Source organism: Plectropomus leopardus, chromosome 1 (assembly GCF_008729295.1).
Source record: "Plectropomus leopardus isolate mb chromosome 1, YSFRI_Pleo_2.0, whole genome shotgun sequence".
NCBI lineage: Eukaryota > Metazoa > Chordata > Actinopteri > Perciformes > Serranidae > Plectropomus > Plectropomus leopardus.
In genome coordinates this window covers 32,671,173-32,684,022 of record NC_056463.1, presented here as the reverse complement: position 1 = coordinate 32,684,022, position 12,850 = coordinate 32,671,173, and the positions used below count along the sequence as shown (strand labels likewise).

The window sequence follows — 12,850 nt, the reverse complement described above, 5'->3', positions numbered from 1 at the left end:
TACAACATTGCGCTGTCAACTTGCTGCACTTAATCATTGAACCGTGGTGTGTGAAATAACAAACTGATGTTGAAAAGAAGACAAAATAGAGGCTGGGGAGCAAAGAAAACACACAGAAAGGCAGAGAGACATCAGTGTGAAAAAAGGAAAGTGGTTGTTAGTCCCATTTGAGAGGTAAGAGGTTTAGCTGGGAGAATCCTAAGCAAAGCAAACCTCAGCCTCACAGCAGGCCTGATCAGATTAACATTACCTCCACTGCAGTAATGGCAGATTGTTAGATCATTTCAATTAACCAAACAATGTGTGGAAGAAAATATATTCATCTCCAGCCCAGCCCTGACACCGTGTATTATTATGCTCTTGCAAGAATGTCCTGGGTTAAATTCTAAGCTTCAAGTTTAATCAGCCAGAAACCCCAAATTGCCCACAAATATGTGTGTGTTTGTGTGTGTTTACCCTGTGAGAAACTGGTGACCTCTCTAGGGTTTTTCCAACATTTTGAACTACAACCCATGACACATCTCAATCCACTCTCCGTTTCTTACAAAATTGTTCAAAAATGGCAAAAGAAGTGTGAAACTAAAACCACTGCAGTGGTTTTGGGAACTGAATTGCCAGTTTTGTGCATGAGTTGCTCACTTCCCCCACTGATTGCTTGTCTTTGTAACAAGCATCAGCCCACAGGAACGCTCCACTTCTTAAACAGGAAATGTGTAAAAGGAGGGACTTCGAACTGAGATTAGTTGAAATTTAACTGCTATATAACATGAAGTAGTCTTCTAGAAGTAACTGCTGATTGTTGAAAATGAACACAAAATCAAGAATTAGATTACACTGTAAAAATATTGAAAAAAAGATCCTGTCATATCATTTTGGCACTCTTGTATTGCTCCATATTTTAAAGGGGGAACTCCATTTTGCACATGACTGTCACTTTGCTCATCATAAGGGGCACTACGTAACCTGTGAAAACAGTTGTATGGAGTTTTTTTGGTTTGGATGGAGCTTATAAAGTTGGAGAAAATAACTACGATGATCTCATCACTGAATGAAGTATACCATTAACATCCCATCTACATTGTTGTTATTCAAAAAATATCTGAAAAGTTATTCTAATTTGCAAAGACTAATTTGAAAAGATTGAACGTCACTGATTCATTTGTAATGCATTTCACTTTGTAAATACAAACTTTTGGACTTTTTTTACACTTTTATCAACTTTGTATTATTGCCTAGTCTTGAAATTTTGATATATTATAAAATTAATGTTTGCATCTTTTTCTTTTTATGAATTATTCTAGTTTTTTTAATAGGAGAGATATCTCCATATGCCATTTTTAAGCTTCTAACCTCTCCTTCACAGTCTTTAATATTTTTAATTTTCTTATTCTGTCTTTCATATGCATGTGCAAATAAACCTAAACTAAACTGCACTAAAATAAGAATCTTTAGTTCATCACAATGTATCATCATAGTGATAAGGATTTTATATTTTCACAAAATTTGACAGTATTTAAATGTCTACTTTCAGTTCCCACATTCTTATACAAAGCCCAGCTACATGCAAGACCAATCACAACATCCACCATGTGACCAACAAGAAAAGAAAGGAGAAAGAAAAGAAAACAGGAAAACACAGACTGACTTAAACTGTGAACAAAGTGGAACAGACACTTGCAAAACTCAAAGAATCCAAAATTTGTTTGAAAAATATATCTTAAAATAAGTGAACCCTCCATATTTCAACCTTTCAGAAATAAATCAGGTATTTCATAATAACTTAACAAAGAGTTTTATGTACTGTAGTAGGCATTTTGAGGAAATGTGTGTGCAGAAAAAAAATCCCATAAGCAGAGCCCACTTAGAACTTATTTAGAACAGCTGACTCTTTAGTCATACATGTTGTTATCAAAACCATTGAGTGTTATCACAAGGCAGACGTTGCTAGGCACAGAAGGTGCTCCACAGTCAAACTTTGCCCTGGGGAGTATCATCAAAACACAAACAAGGAAGAAAACCTTTAGAATCAGAGTGTAACTTTATACATACTTATTGCTTTAGTTGACATCACCACCTCAGAGTTGTTTGTTGAATTGTTCCTCTGTAACCTCAAGCTGCAGAGCGACTTTAAAAGCAGCACATGAATGCATCAAAGGCAACCTTACCCTCGGTTTATCTGATGACGACAGCTGCATGCAGAACCCTTCAGGTGCACATTAAATTCATTTTAAGTCCATCAGAGAGAGAGCAGGTGTGTTTATACTAGGCAGGTATCCTGAGTAGCGGGCATGCAAGCTCTCACCACACTGATTACACTGAGCTAAATATGGCTTTGTGCTAACACAGACAGTAGGCAGATCAGAGCCTTGATGTCAGCAGCGTGAGGCGGAGCCTACAGGCCACAGGTCAGGTGTCTGCTGCAACTGCGGTAGTGGAACTGCAGCTTACCTGCATCTGCTTTCTAAACAGATCCTTATCAAAGGTGTTGTAGTTTGGAACATGTGCAGATACACACTAATTCCATCTCTTAAATCAGACCAAATAATGTTATGTTGTGTTAATACACAGAAAAGGCTCCAAGGCCGCTGACAATGTTTGGTGTCGATGGAAAAATCAATTAAACAGCTGCTCAAAATCAGCCATTTAATTATAGGGAAACTCTGAGATACATTACATATTGGTTTTCATATACTCTTTTTTAAACTGTACCAGACAAGCAAAGAATACTGATTCCAACAAGCAAGTGGTGGAAAAGTATTCAGCTTATTCACTTAAGTAAGAGTAGCAACGACACACTACATGAAAACATCCAAAATCTTGCTGTTACAGCTGCAACATTTCAATCAAAGCTCACAGGGACATATTGCATACTTTGACAGCACTGCATAGCCTTTGGATTAATAAATTAAATTTCACACGTTCGATTAAATTCTTGACAACTGATGAATCCCTTTGATTAATTGTTATCCCTAATCTGCAACAATTTTTAATATCTGATTCATGATATCAGTTTTTAAAAAAAAACGTTTTTAGTTTCCTGTTCTCAGATGTAAGACTTAGCTTCTTTCTTAGTCTTGCATAACAGTAAATTAATTGTTTGGGGGAGTTTGACTGTTGGTTGGACAAAACAAGAAATGTGATCAAGGATTCACTTAAATGTTTCTTTCGACCAAACTACTACCACCTACCATAACACTGCACATGCATCTACTGCTAGCTCACCTAGCACCACTGAGTTAGCTAATGTCACTGCTCAGCCGAAGAGGACGCCAGCATCACAAGCCGAGTGCCATCTAGTTCCATTACATGAGAAAGAAGGCAGACATCTCTACAGCTGATATCTCCAACTCTCAGCCACTCACAGCAAAACAATTTACAGTGATATATATAGTACTGCAGGTAAGAGGAAATATAAGTATTTTGGATAGGGTATTTTTAGGGCTACCTCTCCCTTTAAAAGGTATGGTACAGAGGTTTAGATGCCGACTATAAACCCCAGTGTAGCTATTTTTGAGTTTTGAGGGAGTGCCTTTGTCTTCCTGTCATCTCTCTACAATCGCTATCTAATAAAGGCATAAAATGCCCAAACCAAAAAAAAAAAAACATAAAACAAGTGGGCACTGGATAAAATACATTTCCTATCAGCAGTATAGAGAAGTCCTGGTGTAACAAATTTCATCCCTGTCTCACTGCAGACAGGGGCTCGATGTAGCCTTCTTTATACCTGATATAAATTTAACTTGCATCCATACTGCTTGTGATTGGATTCAATTCAAAGGTAGGAAACATCTTCTGTGTACATACTAAAATCTGATTTCAGTGTGTACACAGGGGGAGACCTCCTCCTTGTAGCTTTGAACCCAACAGTAAATAACCCAGCTGGTTTGTACTCCAGCTATCCTGACTATCCAGTTTTTGCAAGTATCTGTTTGCATCATTGTATTTGAGCCCCCCGTCTTCTGTTTGTTTTGTGTTTGTTTCCTGTTGGATCAGCACACCAAGGTTTATTTCTGTCTATATGGAGGCTTTACTCATTTACACATTGTTGTTATTGAGATGAAATGCAAGTCTGACTACTTCTGGAGGATATTTTTCCACTATCAGACCTGTGTGTGATTACACTTTATGCATATTTACAATATACAATCTGACCAGAATGCAGATGTAAACAATGATGTGTCATGGTTAATGTACAGCACATCCACATACGCATACACATACACATGCAGCAACTGTAAGGTCCCTGACACACCAAGCTGAATTTTGGACTATCTCTGAGGGCCAGTTACCCTGGTTTTGCTGTATGTCCTGCTTCTACTGAAAGTAGTCAGCCCTTGTCAGCGGTTTCTCAGAGCTAGCGAAGCCTGTCTGGCAGTAAAATCACTCTGATTGGCAGTTCAGCTCAATGCATGAGAAAGAAAGGAAAGTGAGTAAAGCAAACAATCGACTAAAGTCAGGAATGTCTGGGATCAAAACAAACTTTTTGTATAAGGTACTATTATTTTTAGATTATTTTTAGCCTTTTGGTTCTTTAGCTAAAATGGTTCCTAACTGTTTGTGTCATTATTTGCTGACGTATGGTAAATATCAATTCTTTCAAAGTGAGGTTGTGTTTGTTAATGTGCTAACTGGCTAACAAGCACACTGAATTCATCCTGTTGGCCTTCCCATTTCCCTTTTTGAAGGACAAAAACAGACTACCACCACTTGCCATTATGAGGAGTCATTTTCTCTCATGCCGGTGCAGAAGGTACCTGCTAGTGTGCTGCTGGCTGACACAGGCAACAAAAGGCGACTCAACAGTTCATCGCCACTAGTTCTTTGGTGTCAGTTTCGTGTGTCTTGGCTTTGACAAACAGCAAACTTCAATACTATTTACTATCAACCAAATCAAAAACTCTCAGGAACTTAAAGTTGGTATCCAATGTCTGGTCATATTTTTCTTGTTCCACTTACTCTTTGATCAGAAATTTGATTTAAATTGACATTTGGACTATTTTATTTAAATAAAGTTCTAGTATGGTACTGTTTCGGTATTGGTGCCACAATTCAGATATAAAATCTGCACTATTATGCCAAAGCTTCACATAACACACTGCCCTTCCATTGGTAACAGGTCTTTCAAACTTGTAAGCAACTTTCTTTCAAGACAAACTTCTCGATGGCAAAGTTGACAATATTTTTATAAAAAGATGTGGTAGCGCCGCAAGCATAGTTACAATTAACAACAAAGGCTGCCCGATGAGTCCCAGTAGGAAAGAGACACCACCCCGAGGGCACAAAATGTGCATAAGCAGCAGAGATGGCTGCTGTTTTGGAACAGTGAGTGCGGCTGCTGTTTGGCGTGCTGAGAGGATTCCAGTCTTAACAAAAACTGAGTCAAGGCCTTATTGTGAATATCAGCTGGGAATTAAGCAGTCGCCCTCCCAGGCATACAGAACCCATCCCGCATCATGAACTAGCACCTGTAAGACTTCCTCTAATGCTTCTATTCTATAGTAAATACAGTGTAATTACAAGGCTGACACTGTGCAAATCCTCCATCATCATTAAATTAGGGGGTTTGTGAAGATGAGAAATTGGCTGGGTTCAGTTTGGAGCCAGCAGAATCCTCATGGTAATTTACAGTACTCTCAATGGGAGGCCAACTCCTCTTTCATTTGTCCCTTGTACTGGAGCTAAATACTTATTTCAGACTGGGACGGCCTCACCACTGGGCCTTAAGTTTGTGAAAGAGACACATAGAGAGGAGACTAATGAGCTTTTGCTTAATTGAACCACTGTGTAGTCCTCTCCTGATAGCCTTGTGAATAAAAATGTATTTGTGTATGGATGTTTAGCAGTCTAAGAACTCAAGTACAGCGTAGTCTGCTGCTGCTTCCTGATGCCTGTAATCAGTAAAATGTGTTAATATCTCATTATAGAATTAAATTCTAACTTTCATGTTTCAAAGATTGTCATTACAGACTTACCCAGTGACAAAAAAACACCTACTCTGAAGACATAACAGCTCTGATATTCAAGACATTAAGGACTATATGAGTTTCTTGAAAAGATAGCAGAGTTAACTATCATTTGTTAAATTAAGCATTTAAAAAATAAATCCTTCACGTGTTAATTTAAATCATTATACTGTAAAAACCTTATAATCTAGAATGTGGAGACCTAATTTAAATGCTGGAAAACCTACACTTTGAAAATGCACTTGGTAATTACCATCATAAACCCCAAAAATGTTTTAGGTCTTGGAAAGTGGACATTTTTTAGATTTTTTTTGCCATTGGTGCAATTTACTCAAGCACACTCATGTATTAAAATCATAAAGAACAGAGCCAAAAGCCCTTTTTACACAGAGATCATGCTATAAGACCACTACTAAATCCCCTCTTTGTCTCATTTTTGTATTTTTACCAAAACAATGGCATCATGCCACTCCAGTGTGTGAGATTCCAATTATCAGTCAGAGACCCTCAGTCGACTGAGATTGCTTCAAGTCAGGAAGTCATTTTTTTCTGTGCAATGTACTTCTAGGGACATTTTGGTCCCCAGATTTTGCTGTAGAGTGAATCATCTTGACTTTCATGCTACTTTTTGATATCTACAGTTCACTAGCTTCTGTTTGATGTCTACTGTTGGCAAAAAATGTTGCATGTTTATGACCCTTCATTCGCCCCATTTGCTTGTCTATGGCGTGCATGCCACTGTCACACTTAACATCCTATGGAGCCCATTCAAACTAAAACTCTGTATGGAAAACAAATCAAATTGTCTAATATTTGTATTGAACAGGCAAATCTGATTCAACTGGCATAATTCTCAGTCGGGTACAGCCCTGGGCGGCATTTAGGAAGCAATTTTATACACAAGCAACTTTATACACAATACCAATGGTAATAACAATAATTTACCGTCGCTGTTATATGGCAACTTATCCTCTGTTCGGAGTGTAATTGTTTCCCCAAATTGCTGACATTAAGCTGCTGACTACACCGAGTTGCATTTTAAATCTCTCACAGTGGGTCGCACACAAGATGTCGTCCAAATGTCACACCCACCCTGCACATGATCCTTTCCTGCCAGCTGTCCCATTTACACAGACAGAGTTTCGTTGCTGTCAGTACCTCTGCCAGCTTAAAGGCGAGACAACTCTGTCCCTCCATTCTGCTATGGTGCCTTTTACTACAGAATGGTGTCGGGAATAACAGCATGAAATTTCCACTTTGAACAGGCTGTGTGAAAGGGGCATTTGTTTACTATAACTTAATAACTTCAGCATTTCAAAACTAAATCTTTCACACGTTCTCTTCAATCGTTGTACAAACCTCATAACCTGCTCTTTGGAGACTTCCTTTAAATGCTGAAAAAAACTGCACTTTGAAAATGCACTTACTATTGCGTATATAATTACCATCACAACTCCCCAAAAAATGTTTTAGGTCTTGGAAAGCAGGTGTTTCTACGTATTTTGCCAATAGTGCCAAATTACGCAAAAACTATTAAATTTGCTGCAAAGAGCAGAGTCAAAATGTGGCAAAAGAAGGTTAATGATCTGGGTGTTTGGTAGTCCAAATCCACGGACTCACTGGATACTCTTCCCTCTAAAACTGGCCAATGTCCTAATAAGCAAAGCACTAAAAGCCAACAATCTCATCTGGAGCTGTTTTGTAGCAGCCACCAGTGGATTTCTGCAGTTGTAATGGGCAATTCCCAGTTTGGAACTGTGTGTTACTGATGAACCAGAGTAAATTTCCTTTAAGACATAAAAGTTAAAGTATTTCAAGTGATACTGTAAATCAGACACACCTTGAACAGGTGTATTTCGTTCTCTCACACTGTCACGTCCTCCACAGAATATCACGTGAGGATGGTGAATACTTGGCCTACATTCAAAAGGCAGGGACTCAGATTTACAGGCCAGTCCCACAGTGGAAGGCATCCACATGGAGACACAGAAAAAGGCAGATGACGAGGCTGGCCGCTAGACAACAGAGTCAGATATAGTGAGTCAACACTGACTGTAAGAAGGCTCTGCAATGTTTGAGAAGTCAAAACCAGTGACTACCAGAGTCATAGCACTTCAGTATGCTGGAGTGACAGCAACTGTGTCCGGTCATTCTAATATCTCTCATTATAGGTACGAGGTAATAAAACAGGTTCTAGATGCTCAAATTCTTCCAGCTGCTCCTTCATGTTCTGCTTTTCTCAAGTTACAACTGAGCATAATCTCATAAAAATGAGTGTGACAAAATATTATTATTATAGGTGTTAGTGTGGGTTTTAAGACATCGTAAAGCATGCAATCACTTATGAGATTAATATTAATTTTAAGACTAAAATCATTTTGAAAGACACTAGAATGATGTAACATGTTGGATTTTATAGTCAGCACTCCCTCACGTTTCTGACCATCCTTTTTAACCCTTCGAAAGCTGGATCAACATCACTTTTCTTGTGCTGTGCTTGACACTTTTCACAAGTATTTATGCCTTTGAACCCTTAGTTAATTGGTTTTATTTCTTTAAAAAGCATGGAAAAAAGCCAAGAAGCAACTTGGCAAGAAATATCCTGCAAATTTCAAGAAATTCATATATTTAGAAAATATGGGGAAAAGGCCCAGAAAGCTATATTTATGATTATTGTAATCATTATTGAAAATGTTACTACATAAGTATTATTATTTTTTATTTATTCTTTTTTTCAATTATTTTCCTTGTTTGTTTGTTTTTTACATTCCTTTTTCTTTTCCTTTTTTGTTCAATTTTTCATGTATTTTTTGTACTTTTTACCAATTTATTGCAAATGTTTTTAATGATCTCTTCTCAACCTGCTCATTGCCTTCTTACCATGTTTTTGTATGAAATAAAGCTCAGATTTCAAATGGTTAAGAAAACCAGCTTCTCAATTTAAACTGGCTCCTGAGCATCTTCACTGGAGCAGTTTCCTGCACTGAGTGGGATAAGGCCCAAAAAATTATCCTGGACATGAAGATATGCTCCACGATGCTACTTCTGAGCGAACCTATGGGTGTGTTACTATGGGAAACCAGAGGGCGGCCATGTTTATGCGCCTGGTCCTTTGAACAGTGTTTGAGTGGGTGAGGTCAAGCGAGTATAAATGAATTAGTAGGCTACTGTTTTCCTTTAGTGCAGTTCCTCCCACAAGCATGGAACATAAAGCTTGGGCAATTGATCTTTCTTGATGAAGAAGAAATAGCCACATAGAGATCTGAGGTGTGATTGTGCTGAGGTTTTCCCTTACATCCTGCCCAATCTGGTATAACCCCATTCTTTCAGTTGGAGGAAATACTTAAAAACATGGCAGAGAGTTGGCATTACAACAGTTGGACAGGTCTTTGTTGAAAAAAATCTTACCATTTAACAACTCAAAAAATCATTTTGGTCTCTTAGTTTTTAACATACGCTCAACCATCTTCTGTTTTAAAGAAGAAATGTAAAGTGGGAGCTGTATCTGCCTCATGCTCACAGTGGGATCAGCTTTAAAGAAAGTAACACTAATGCATATTTTTGTCCAGCTGGGTTGGCAGCATAACCTGAACTTATCCTTGACAGCTTCATAGTTGAACACAATTTGGAGGTCAAATTTGAGCTCTTCTAATGTTTGAGATTTAGAAATATATAATATAAGATTATGTGAATAGCATGTATCCATTGTTGCATTATCCAAGGTGGAGGACAAATGTCAAGAGCTACTTTCACATATATTGCACCATTCTGCCTTCTCACCATTCTGGATTTAAGGTACGTCCGCCTTTAAGCCAACATCAGAGGTAGCAACAGCATCGAAACAGTGTCTCCATAAACAGGACAGCCGGCATGACAGAACAGGTGGATAGGACGGGTATGACGTTTGGACAATGTGTGTGACCCACCACAGCAGATTTAAAACGCCGCTAGTGGTAGTTAGCTTACTCAAAGAAAAAGAACGGCAGGCATAAATGTCCATGAATAGGAAAAACAATCAGATTCTGGAGTTGCTTACCCTCCGAGCAGAGGACAAGATCAGCTGTCAAATATCAAGGACAGGAAATGGTTGTTATTGCCATGTTATGCCATTGTTATTGTTCATTAGGTGCTGCCACTGTGTATGTTGTATGTCATAATTGAGGCTAATGCTGGTTACATGTCACACCCGTCACACCTCTTTTGATTCTGCGATGCCGGCATGTTGTCTATAATCACACACTGGAGCAGAATGATGCCACGAACATTTGAATCTGTGTAAAAATGCAAAGGAGGCATAAAGCTGGGACTTCAAAGTGGCCCTGTTGCACAATCTGTGTAAAAAAACACAAGATTTATGCTGGCACAGTTGGCAACCAGTTATTCAGGTCCATTAATCCACTTCCTCTGGGACTGTCCAGCTGTTAAAATACTCTGGTTAAAAGTGACATGTCTTATGTCCAACTTTTTCCAATATTAATTTCCCAGTTAGTCCCAAACTGCATGCTTGCTGGGCCTGAAACTAGACAATAATGTTGGAGTCACTGTCGACTGCCGATGGATGTTGGGTTGCCTATCTACTACAAGACTAAATCTTTTAAACTGGAAGGAGTGTAAAACAGCCTGCTTCTCTAGGGATTCACGACTGGAGAAATAACATGGAACGAGCAGCCTGCCTGTTAAAAGACTTTGATAAGGGCCTGAAAGACCACTGGGACACTGTCTGTACACTTCTAAAATAGTAGCCTGCATCTAGTTGAGAAAGCTTGTATACAAGTATGAAATTTAATGTATGTTGTGTGGTATTATAGTGTCACCCTTGCATCCTCTTATTTACTGTTTTGTAATGCAGTATGTATTTTCTGTTTTATTCTTTTTTGAATGTGTGTTAAACCTAAAAGAGAAAAAAAGAGGTGTGTCTGCGCTACCAGTCACTGACTCACTGACTTTCTAATGATCTTAGTTATTGGTAATTATTCCAAACTGGACAACCATTAAATTTCATACTTGTATATATATATATATATATAAGTACAAAATATCAAGATAGATAGATAGATAGATAGATATATTTATATATGCATTTGCATTTGTCATGTATCGATAATTATAAAAAAGGATTTCATAACATACATAGAGCTTGTTATTTTGTACTTTATAATGATGTAAAGCAATCATTGAGTCTTATGTTTCAGAGAGTGATTTGACAAGTTTGACTTTATCACCATAAAGGGTGACTCAACATCACGTGTGATGATGTGAAACATGTACTCTGGTAACCTATGGGGACAAATCAATAGTAAGGTCTTCTGCTCGTAGTAGGCTATTATTTTTATTTAAGTTGCTTTTTTCATGCCAAATGTAACCATGCTAAATGCTTTTTTAAATGCCTAAAACAATAACAGGCCACTCCTTCAACGGCCTTAACAACTTAAATGCTAAAGAGGGGAGTTTCTAGTCATGCTAGCATACTTTACTTTTAACTAATGTGGCTTGCATAAAACATATATTAATACTTTTGTCGCTTTTGTATGGTATCGTTTTACATTTCTATGGGCCAACTGAGTTCGTCCTCGCTGTCGCTGAGTTCGCAGAAATGTGAGAAGTTCCCACATCGGCCCTACAGGCTCTGTGTGAGGATGTCATGGCTACCAGGCAACAAGTTAATAACCGAGCGGCCAGCAGCCATTAAACTATTTCTCTCAATATAAAACGCCGGCTGAAAGACACAAAGTAACACATTCGTGTACGGTTTAACACGGCGTACTTTATAAATGACTCGTCTTACCTCAGGCAGATGAGGCTCAGTGTGAAGGGGGAGCAGCAGCAGTTTTTGGACACATAATATTCCTCCTGATGGATGGACCCGCAGTGTTTTGAAGCTGGGCCGAAATGTCCTTTCAAAACAAAGTTTGTTCTGTAAAGTGAAATGGATGAGCGGCGGTGTGGGTCTCCCACCAAAGTCTCCCGTTCAGAAACAGGACGACAGAGTCCACTTTCTTACAGTTGTTAGTGTTTCCCAGGACAACTCAGTGGGAGGAGTCTGCACGAGGGCTAGGCTATTATAAGCCTTATTTGCATTGGGTTTCCTCTTGGAGTTCACTCTCAGACTACAGGAAGTACATTTTCAGACGTGAGTGTGGACAAACTCACCTCTGTGGTTTAAAAAAGTATATATACGTAAACACCTTAAGATAAGGTTTTACTTTTGTGACTGTTGTAGTTCGTGTCTCGTGGTCGCTCTTCCGTGGCAGAGTGAAGCTAGAAACATTTTATTAACCTCCTGTGTGTGTTTTTCACAATAAAAGAAGTAACGTCGAACAAGTTCTACTGTCCCCTTGAAGCTCACTGACGACTCATATTGAGTTAGAAACTGTACTTTATATATCAGAGTAGAAGTGTCTAGGGCATGACTTTTTTTATCATGACCCTCTCTGGAACTATAAATATTTTTCCTTGAGCCTCCCTGAGGGGACTGGGGGAAAATTTATGACCCTGCCCTCACACTAAAAAAACACATTTTTCGGCTTCTGGCTATGATAAATGGGGTGATTTTGGAGATTTTTTAAAGAAAACATGTCACCAGGGGGTTTTGGGGTTCAGAGAATATTTAAAAAACACAAAATAGAACAATATATACATTTGGTATTATTTGGTATAAAGTTTTTAAGTTGTTCTCTCTAAAATCACAACTAATCAATGAATTGATTGTTAATGTTACCAAGAATCATTTAAGCAAAGTGTTTACAGACTGCAACCCAATGAACCTGACAGCTGTGTAGGCAATTTTAGTGTCATTTTGGAGCATATATTATTTATATTGTTAGTTTGTTGGTGTGTGTGTGTGTGTGTGTGTGTGTCTGCGTGTGTGTGTGTGCATGTGTGTCTGC

The 12,850-nt window shown here is 38.4% G+C and overlaps 1 protein-coding gene across 10 annotated transcripts in view; it reads right to left on the bottom strand.

Annotated features, from left to right (window-relative positions):
* The window catches only part of LOC121941183 (A-kinase anchor protein 13-like), a 148,323-nt gene extending 136,268 nt beyond the window's left edge, over positions 1-12,055 (bottom strand). For 6 of the 10 annotated variants that reach the window (XM_042483927.1, XM_042483943.1, XM_042483973.1 and 3 more), the window contains exon 1: positions 11,749-12,054. The gene's annotated coding sequence lies outside the window, so the exon portion shown is untranslated. Of the gene's footprint in view, positions 1-11,748 lie in introns of all 10 variants that reach the window. The other 4 variants (XM_042483918.1, XM_042483935.1, XM_042483951.1 and 1 more) reach the window with 2 other exon arrangements.
* Positions 12,056-12,850: the final 795 nt, after the last annotated feature.